This window comes from Notechis scutatus, chromosome 1 (genome assembly GCF_049901735.1).
Source record: "Notechis scutatus isolate UNSWTSFEM ecotype Mainland chromosome 1, rNotScu1.2, whole genome shotgun sequence".
NCBI lineage: Eukaryota > Metazoa > Chordata > Lepidosauria > Squamata > Elapidae > Notechis > Notechis scutatus.
The window spans coordinates 230,681,238-230,691,836 of NC_142009.1; the positions used below are offsets into that span (position 1 = coordinate 230,681,238).

The following is a 10,599-nucleotide window of genomic DNA, read 5'->3' on the forward strand; positions in this document are numbered from 1 at the left end:
ATTATGTCTCCCCTCCAGTAAAATCTACTCCCACCTACATGCTGTTGGAGCAAGAGTGCCTCTAAGACTTCACTGTAATCTTTATCCTGTGATCCAGAGATTTCCTCCATCTCAATCTGGCAAAATATACTAGGATAAGTTTTGTTTTGTTTTAATTCAGGATGCTGTCAATTGAATTGTTGTTGTAATCTCTTGTTCTTTCTTTTTTACTTTCTTCTTGGGCCTACAACAAACAGTCTTTTTTAAAAAAAAAAAACCTGGTCATTTGAATAGTTGATTTAAAAGTGATTTTATAAATTTCTCCATCAGAAATTGCTAATTCAGCCTGTATTTCCTATCTCTCTCTATAAAACCTTGTCCACAACAGAAGGATCCCTCTGCACAGACACTCAGACGTACTCCAATAGTAGCCTGGTAAAATTTATTTATTATATAATCCACTTGAAACCTAATTTGTCACCAGAAAAGATAGACTGCAAAGCCAACACATGGCTACAGATGGATACCAGGAAGAACCAGGGTGTTTTCTACTTTCACTGATATATGGATCAAGCCCCATAAAATTAACCTGATTTACAATGTCCAACCAGCTCATTTAAATGTCTTGGGTCTACTGTTATGTCCCACCTGTATCCACAGGTGAGAATCTCAAGTTCTGGCAAAATGTCCCAGCCCCCCACAATAAAGGCACAAACCTCCCTGGAACCTTCGCGAGCGTTCCTGCGCCATCAACCGCGGGCGGAGTACACCCAACTCCATCGGCTCCTTGGTCCTGGGCACTGTATTGCAGGATACCAAGGGCGCGGGTTGTACTGGAATTTGCAGCCGTGAGTGAGAGGGCGGTTCCGGAACTGGTTGTTTGCTCTTGTGTTGATGAAGCCGGGCGTCAATATGTAGACATTGTATGACCAACGCATCCAGGGTTAGAGCCCGCTCTGCATGCACCAGCTCATCCTGGATGTCATCAGCCAAGCCCTCCTGAAAGGCATCCATATGGGCTGACTCATTCCAAGTAGAGTCCATGCAGAGCAGACGAAACTCCGCAATGAATTCTTGCAAAGGACGTTTCCCCTGACGAATGTCCTTCAATCGTCTGGCCACAGTTTGGCTCTTAATGGGATTCTCAAACATGACACGTAATTGCTGCTGGAAACCCTGGTAGTCATTTAATAAAGGGCTATTTTGTACCAGCAGAGGAGTAGCCCATCTACCAGCCTGACCTGATAAGAGGCTAATAACAAACCCCACCCTAGCCCGGTTGTCAGGAAGGTCTTCAGGCCGTAAGGGCATGAATAATTGGCATTGTCCCATAAACGCTGAGAACATATCACTCTGTCCCGATAATTTATCCGGCACAGATACCGGGCTTTTCCTAAGAGGAGGAGCTGGGGGAGCAACTGGAGCCTGTAATTGCATTACATGATTAACCAATTGAGTTACCTGATGTTGAAGTACTTGGTTATTCTGTAACAGTTGGTCTATTTGTTGTTGCTGCTGCTCTACCAGTTGCTTTAGTTGTGTTGGGTCCATCTTGGTTAAGATGGAATTGAGGCTCGAAGCAAAAATGTTATGTCCCACCTGTATCCACAGGTGAGAATCTCAAGTTCCAGAGTTCAAATACTTTACGCAAACAAAACCAGAGACAGAAGAATTAATTGCTCTGTTTGCACAGTCCTTTGGCAATCCTCCTAGAATCTGTCTGGCAATTCTGTATAGTCCATAAATCACAACGCTGTAGTCAGACGCACTTCTTTCCAAAGCAAAATCCAGTTTGCTTCGAGCGGGGGAGAGGCGTTAGCACGCTCCTTATATATCCCCTGAAGGGGCGTGTCAGTCTCATTAATTAATCCTTGGCTGGACGTCTCTTTTCTAATTGAGATTGACGTCTCAATCTTCTCCTAGTCCTAGCATCCAGCCAGCATCCGGCAGTTTCATCACCGCTTGAAGCCTCTGACACACTTTCCTGATTAACAGTTAACACCTGAGGTGCAATCAGGGAGGGAGTTCCAGAAGAGGAAGACGTCTCTGAAACTTCTAATAAATCAGGCTCATCTCTCAGATTCAACTCCTCCTCCTCCCCCAGACTCCTCTCAACGTCGCTCAGCAATGCAGGCTCGAATCTCAATGCCAGATCTTCCTCCTCACTCGAGCCAACATCTGCCGACTGACCTGGTTCAAACCTCGGAGGCACAACACTGTCCCTCACCGCAGGGCCCTTCCCCCGACTCTGACGAGCCGGATGCAGTTTCGATGGGAAGTGTTCATGGAACCTCCGGATAAGGTCCGGAGCACAAACCATGGAATCATCCACCCAAGAGAGAACCTCCGATCCATTCACCAGCCGCCCGACAAAGTATTGAAATCTCCCCTTCAGCCAACGAGAATCCTGAACGCTGACAACCGTGTCATCAGCGGCGGTCTCATCGCTGGGTACCGATGGAGAAGCTGTACCTTCAGGAGAACGGAGTGTACACGATGGGGAGTCAGTAACCAGAAGGGAACGGTGGAAGACAGGATGAATGCGCATGGAGCGCGGCAGGGTGTGTCGATATGCGACGGGATTGATGACCACCTCAATAGGGAATGGACCAATGAAGTGGTGGTCCAACTTCTTAATCGGGCGATCGACCCGAAGGTGCTTTGTGGATAACCACACCTTGTCACCTACTAAGACCTGAACTGATTGACATTACTTTACCATTGTTGAGGTAATTCCCTGTTAGGAGAATGAGCGCACGCAGGGAGATGTAGTGAGAGTGTTGAAGAATAACACACAACCAGCACACAGATACACTGTATAGTAAAATGTAGGTTTTTACTTCCAGTAAAACGGTTAAGCAAAGTTCAACGAACAGTCCAAGTCATTCATGGTTAAAGCCGCCAGTTTTCAGTCCAGGGATAATCCAAATCAAAGTCCACTATCAAAAACAGTTCAGTAATAGACTCACATCAAATCCAAGAATAACAATGATCAGTAACAGTCAATAGGGAAATGCAGGAACAACACTCTCAGCAACAGCAGAACAACCCAGGTTTCTGGCTCCATCTTATGGCCGTTTGAGGAACCACACCCAATTACCACTTTAGCATTCCCTTAAAGAGACAGTATTAAAATGTCTATCCTGGTTTATATATTTTCCAACCCAACTGTTAGGTGACTTACATTCCTAACAACCATCTTTCTTCCATTATTAAACTTGCAATCAAGGAGGGAGGGGGTTGGCTAGGAGGAAAACTCTTTCCTCAGATCCTCATAGTTGATCTACAACACTTACTAAGAATTCTAGCCAGGTACAACGACAATGAAATCCAAAAAGAGAAGAGGAAGGGAAATCCATGTGGAATAGATGTCTCCTTTGCCCTAATATCCCATGTGTCCTTCAAGCCCAAGATGATACTTGGTGCCTACACGAGCAAATCCAGGTGGTTTTCTCAGCAATCATGTAGAACTGATTGGATGTTTCTTGTCCTATGACATTTCTTTAACTGCCGCATATACTCTTTCAAGCAATCTTCCATAAAAATTCTATTCAGTCTTAAATCTTCTAAGACTTTGTGGCCAATAAAGTTAATCAAGTACTGTCACATGTTGAAATCTACCTTCCGAACAGGTTTCCAAAGAGCATTGATTCCAGTATTCCTAATGCAAGGAGGACCCAATGTTGTCAATTACATGTAAACCCTGCATTCTTAATAGCAACAGCAGGAAATTCTAGTTGCCTTTTGAAAAAAGCACCTTTGGGACAGCCATGATCTCCATGACTGAGAATCTCCTTAAACGTTTAGGAATAGCAATAGCACTTAGACTTATATACCACCTCACACTACTTTACAGCAGCTCTGGGCAGTTTACAATGTCTCCAACAAACTGGGTCCTCATTTTATTGACCTTGGAAGGATGGAAGGCTGATTCAACTTCACCACCACAGGTCCTTCTTAAATATTTACAGGATGCTCAAAAACTGGAAGTAAAATTAATTTGGTACAAAATTAGTAACAACATGCCAAATATGTCAGAGGATTTTCAATACTTCATAATCATAGCATGAATTTAATCTTCAGAGCTGAAAACAAAAACAAACAAAAAATCTCTTTAAACAGGTTATGCTTGTAAAAATGATGAAAGTGGAAGACAATTGGACATTGGTTACTGTTAAGTTTGGAGAATAATGGAGACCAGACATCTGACCAGTGACTTCAACTCTTTAATAATAGTAAATAGAACAGAACAGAGCAAGGCTATGGGCAGCAGCAACCCTTTTATAGGGTTAGCTGCTACCTTATTAACCAATGACATGTGCAACAAGTTCAAACTAACAACCAATGAGAAGTGTAAAAATAGTGGCCAATCGGGGACTAGCTATGGACCAATCCCTAGTTGTTGTATAAGGACCAATCAGGTGTGCAGGTTCCCAAACCCTGATTTGCATTTATGCTAGTAACTTTTATTGATTCACAACACCCCTCCCCCTTGGGTTCCGTTTGAGGGGAGCTGTAATAAAATCCTCAAGATAGACAGGCCGTTTGGTCTGTCTGGATGATTTTCGTGGCTCCACCGTTTTTGGTCTAAGGTCCGGTTCCGGTGGAGCGTTTGGATGATCTTTATTAAATTCAGTTTCGCTGCACGGTGATTCCATGCTGCTTTCATTGTGGTTGTCTCCGCTACTCCGTGTTTCTTCGGGGTTTTGCAGTTCGGTTTCCCCCGTATTAAAGTTCCCTGAAAAAGTCAACTCCCTCCCCGCTTCAAGTTCCGGTGTTTCGCTGGGCCGTAGGGTTTCCGTTGGCCTGCTATTTGTCATATCAAAGTCAATTTCCTCGATATTTCCTCCCCCTTGAGTTGGTGAACCCGGGGAGTCATGGGCGCTGGATGGTAATCTCGATCGGAGTTGGTCTATGTGGCGTTTCCACACCCTCCCATCGTCTGTTAGCAGGCGGTAAGATCTAGGCCCGGTAAGGTGGGTAACGGTTGCGGGTATCCATAACGGGTCGCCGGAAAAGTTTTTGGCAAAGATTAAATCGCCTACCTTAAATTCCAGGCATTTGCTGCTGGAGCCGAAGGGCTTTTCCGGCGCGAATGCGGGGTGGAGCCGGTCAAGGTGCGATCGTAGTTTCCGCCCCATAAGAAGTTCAGCGGGCGTTTTGTTGGTCACGCTGTGGGCGTGATGTGCTGCAACAAGAGAATTCGATTGATTTTCTCGTTGATGTTGCCAAATTCCATTTTGTGAAGGGTCTTTTTACAAATTGTACCATGCGTTCTGCACGTCCATTCACCGCAGGGTGCGCGGGCGAGGTTAGCGCATGGCGGATGCCCCGATCAGCAAGATATTGTTCAAAGGGTAATGCAGTAAACTGTGGGCCGTTGTCCGAGACCAACACGTCCGGAAACCCGTGTGTGGCAAATAGTCTGTTTAATTTATTGATAACTGAGTCCGTTGTAGTTGTGTTCATTCGATGGATCTTTGAATAGGCGTCGACAGTAATAAGGAAAGTGTGTCCTTTGGTAGGTCCTGCAAAGTCAATATGAATACGGGACCAAGGTCCCCTCGGAGTTTCCCATTCGGTTGGGCTTGCTTTAGGCAGGGCGTTGCTGACGTCCTGGCAACGTTGACAAGTAGCGACAAGTAGGCCTCGATTCCCGGCCACCAAGCGTAGCTGCGTGCGAGTGCTTTCATCCGCACGATACCCGGATGTCCTTCATGCAATACCGCCAAAACAGTTTGTTGCAATTTGCCAGGGATTACGACTCGATCGCCCCACAAGATACAGCCTTTTTGGGAAAACAGTTCGGTTTGGCGGGCTTTGAAAGGCGCCCACTCCGGTGCTATTTGGTCTGTCGGCCACCCCCGTTCAACCCAGCGTAGGATGTGTTGCAGAACTGGGTCACGTTTTGTTTCAAAGGCAATGTCTCTAGCTGTCAATGGTGGTACATGTAGAGCTTCGATCTGTAGTGTTGAGATGGTTGGGGCTGGATCTACAACAGAGTCTGGGAGCGGCGTTCTGCTCAATGCATCAGCATGGAGAATTGATTTCCCCGGGCGATGTTGCAAGGTGTAGTTGTAGGCCGCCAAGAATTCAGACCAATGGGTCATTCTGGGGGACAATATATACGGGGTTGGTTTATTACCCGCAATGATCCCCAGTAGTGGTTTATGATCAGTAATTATCGTAAACACACAGCCATAAACATATTCATGAAATCTTTTAAATGCAGCCACAATAGCTAAAGCTTCTTTGTCCAGCTGACTATAATTTCTTTTAGCTTTAGCTAAGGTTCGTGAAAAAAACGCGATGGGGGCTTCCGCTCCATTTGGTAATACGTGGGCCAGAATTGCCCCAACCCCAAAAGGTGATGCGTCACACGTGATAGTGAGCGGAAGAGTCTCGTTGTACTGCATAAGTACAGAATCAGAAATTAGCAATTTCTTTACTTGTTGGAAAGCATATTGTTCCCGTTGTCCCCAAACCCACGTTGCTTTTTTGTCTAATAGTCTATGCAATGGTTCAGCTACCGTTGCTTTGTGGGGTAAAAATACATTATAGAAATTGATAAGTCCAAGGAACGCCTGTAGGTCTGCCTTGTTCCTTGGAGTGGGGGCCTTTTAATCGCCCTTAATTTGTCTTCGGTGGGATGGATTCCTTGGCTGTCCAGGAGGTATCCCAAAAATTCTACTTTTTCGGTACATAACTGGCATTTATCTTTTTTAACTCTGAGGCCTGCGTTTTGGAATCTTCGTAAAACCTCTCTGAGTCGTTTTTCTAGAATGTCTTTGTTAGGGCGGCGATGAGTACATCGTCGAAATATGGTACGACCCCTCTTATCCCTTGTAACAACCTTTCCATTAAGCTCTGAAAGATTCCGGGCAACGCTTACCCGAACTGGAGCCGTTGCATTTAAATGCACCCCTATGCGTTACGATAGTTTGCGCCTCTGCCGTGGTCGGATCTACAGGCAATTGTTGATACGCCTGGGCTAGATCTAGTTTAGCGAAAACTTTCCCACCACCCAGGGAATGGAGCAAGTGTTGCACTACCGGCACTGGATATGCACTTTGCTGCAGCGCGTGGTTTAATGTGGCCCGGTAGTCTCCGCAAATTCTTAGTGACCCATCAGGCTTGATAGGCGTCACTATAGGGCTTTCCCAGCGGGCGTGGTCGGTGGGCTCCAGCACACCCTGCGCTATTAGCTTATCGAGTTGTTCGTCGATTTTAGGCTTCAAGGCGAACGGCACCCGACGCGGCTTAAGGCGGATGGGTGCTACCTCAGGGTTCAAGTTAAATGAGATCGGGGTCCCCTTGTACTTGCCTAGTCCGTTCGCGAAAACGTCTTGGAATTCTTGCATGAGTGTTTCCTCCCAATCGCTGCTCTCGGCCCGGTGGACTCCGGCTACAGTGATTCTGAGCAGTCTGAACCATTGAAGGCCCAAAAGACTAGGCCTGTCACGGTCCATGACAGTCAGTGGTAGTGCAACGGTGCAGTCCTTGAAGGAGACCTAGAATCTGCGGGACCCGACGACGGGAATTCAGTTACCCTGATAGTCTTTGAGTATAACCCTTTGAGGGTTAAGGTCTTGGCGGCGAATCGTTGGAATGAGCTGTTGGAGCGTTTTCCACGACACCATCGAGAGGGAAGATCCCGAGTCCACCTCCATCACACAAGGTTTCTTTTCGATGGCGACCTTTACTCGGATTTTCCCGGCATCAAGGGAGGTAGCGTGGCCTATGGTGATTGTTTGGTGGGTCTCTTCCCACCTGGTTTCTTCACGCCTGGTGGAAGTGGTGGACGGTTTGTTTCTGTAGGAGTGGTTTCCACATTGGTGGTTCAGTTTTTCTCGGTGTGTGCCGAAGAATCCGGAAGACTGGCATTCGGCCTGTCGGGGTTTGGAGTTTTGTTTGCTTCTGCAAACCTTTGCGATGTGACCTCGTTTCCCGCAAATGCGGCAGAGTGCGTCGAGGAATTTGCAGCTGGATCGTGGGTGATTCGCCCCACATCCTGCACACGGTCGGGATGAGGGTTGTGTGAACTGGTCTCATTCCGTTCGGAGTCGGTTGACCTCTTCCTCATCGCTTTCTGATGGGGATTCTAGGTCTTTGTGGTGAGTCGATACCGGGTGTCTCTCTGAGCGAGGCGAGGTATCTTTGGCGAGTTGACGTAGCGGTGCGTTGGTGCGGCGCATTCGGGCTGCCGACTTCTTGGTCGCCTCCGCTGCCGTGGCTTCTTTAAGGGCATCGGTGAGGCTGATGTCCCCCTTAGCCATAATTTTGCTCTGGATCATGCCGTCTTCTAGGCCGAGAACCAGGCGGTCCCGGAGGGCTTCTTCTAAGTCGGAGAATCCGCAGAGGCCTCCAAGGTTGCGGAGGTCCGCGATGTAATTGGCAAGGCTTTCGCCCTTCCGTTGGTCCCTCTGGTAATATTCGTGTCTTCTGACTAAGGTTGGCACTGTGGGCGCGTAGTGAGCCCGTAGCAAAGGCTCGAGGACATCCCAGTCCATCGCTTTTACTTCGGCTGGCTTGGCAAGCGATTTTGCCATTTTAAACATGGTAGGCCCGCAGTGAGTTAGAAAGATAGCTCTTTTTTTGCCAGTTGTTGCATCTTTCAAATTGTTGGTCTCCAGAAACATCTGGAACCTATCCATGTACGATTCCCAGTCTTCGGTTTCTGGGTTGAATGGGGCGGGTGGTACGGCACCGCTGGCCATGTTGTCGTTGATGGTGAGTGTTCGACCACGTGCTCTGTTGGTTGCTCTGTAGGTTAGTCAGCTCTTCGGTCTCCGGATCCCATCCTCGTCGCCAGTGTTACGTTTGGAGAATAATGGAGACCAGACATCTGACCAGTGACTTCAACTCTTTAATAATAGTAAATAGAACAGAACAGAGCAAGGCTATGGGCAGTAGCAACCCTTTTATAGGGTTAGCTGCTACCTTATTAACCAATGACATGTGCAACAAGTTCAAACTAACAACCAATGAGAAGTGTAAAAATAGTGGCCAATCGGGGACTAGTTATGGACCAATCCCTAGTTGTTGTATAAGGACCAATCAGGTGTGCAGGTTCCCAAACCCTGATTTGCATTTATGCTAGTAACTTTTATTGATTCACAACAGTTACTGAATTTGTCTTGGTTGGGTTTGCAACAGACCCATTTCTACAAATAATCTTTTTTGTGCTGTTCTTGGCCTCCTACACCATAACACTGACTGGGAACCTGGGCTTCATGGCCCTGATATACCTGGACTCCCGCTTGCACACACCCATGTACTTCTTTGTGGGCAGCCTCTCCTTCCTGGACGTCTGGTACTCCTCAGTCTACACTCCTCGGATCTTGTCTGACTGTGTGTCCAAGAACAACCACATGTCCCTAGCTGGTTGTGCAGCCCAGTTCTTCTTCTCTGTTGGTTTGGCCTATACTGAATGCTTCCTGTTGGCCTTCATGGCCTATGACTGCTTTGTGGCCATCTGCAACCGACTCCTTTATGTCACTGCCATGCCCAAGAAGCTCTGTGTCCAGCTAGTGGCAGGAGCTTATACAGCAGGCTTTGCCAATGCTGTTGCCCACACTGGTAACATCTTCCGCTTACGCTTCTGTGACAACAATGTAATCAACCATTATTTTTGTGTATGAACTCATTCAGAATTCTATCATAGGCTGCAAAGCTCCTACATTGGTATTGGGGTAGCTATAATCCGCATCCACTCAGCCGCAGGGAGACGCAAAGCCTTCTTCACTTGTTCAGCTCACCTGGCCTCAGTCAGTCTCTTTTATGGCTCCATTCTCATCATGTACTCCAGATCGAACTCTCAACACACTCCCAATTGGGACAAGGCAAATGCATTGTTCTACACGGTAGTCAACCCTCTGGTCAATCCTTTCATTTACAGCTTACGCAACAAAGATGTGAAGGCAGCCTTCAAGAAAGTCTGGGAGAGATTAACAGCACCCAAATGAATGGCACTGACATACTCTTTATTCAAATTAGGTTGCAGATGCAGAAATAAACTTCTAGTCTCTGGTCTAAGCCTGCCTGCCTGCCTTCCTTCCTTCCTTCCTTCCTTCCTTCCTTCCTTCCTTCCTTCCTTCCTTCCTTCCTTGGTATATAATGAGAGAAGTTGGAAATCAAAATGAAATCATTGATCAGAAAGAACCAGAAAGAAAAACATTTGGGTCTGGGTAAAACAGACAGTTTGGGATTAAACAAGTACTTACTTCCTCTCAATCTTCTAAATTGGAAATTAATGCAGTGCACTTCTCAATGCCATGTTCACATGCATTTATCCACTTCTGGTATCAGAAAAAAAAGTATGCTGGAATGAACTTCACTGTCGCAACACATCTATCCTGCCTTGCCAATATGGCTGGCAAGTGGTAATGTTCTTATAAGCCAGCAGTTGATAGATTCCCCCTGCTTCATTTCCTTTTCCACAAAGTATCATCTCCTGGAAGGAAAGACAATCAACAGTTGCTCTCTTTAATTGGTGTTTGAGATTTGGTAATTATAAATTGGAACCTGGCTTACAACTAGCCAGCTTTCAAGTTGCCACAATAACAAGATAATGCTATAACGGTGCTTCTTCTCTTATATGTTTTGTAAGTCTCATTTAAA

General features: G+C 46.5%; 1 pseudogene; it reads left to right on the forward strand.

The window, feature by feature from the left end:
- The first annotated feature begins 4,119 nt into the window (after window positions 1-4,119).
- Window positions 4,120-9,944, forward strand: LOC113427742 (olfactory receptor 9G4-like; annotated as a pseudogene).
- Window positions 9,945-10,599: the final 655 nt, after the last annotated feature.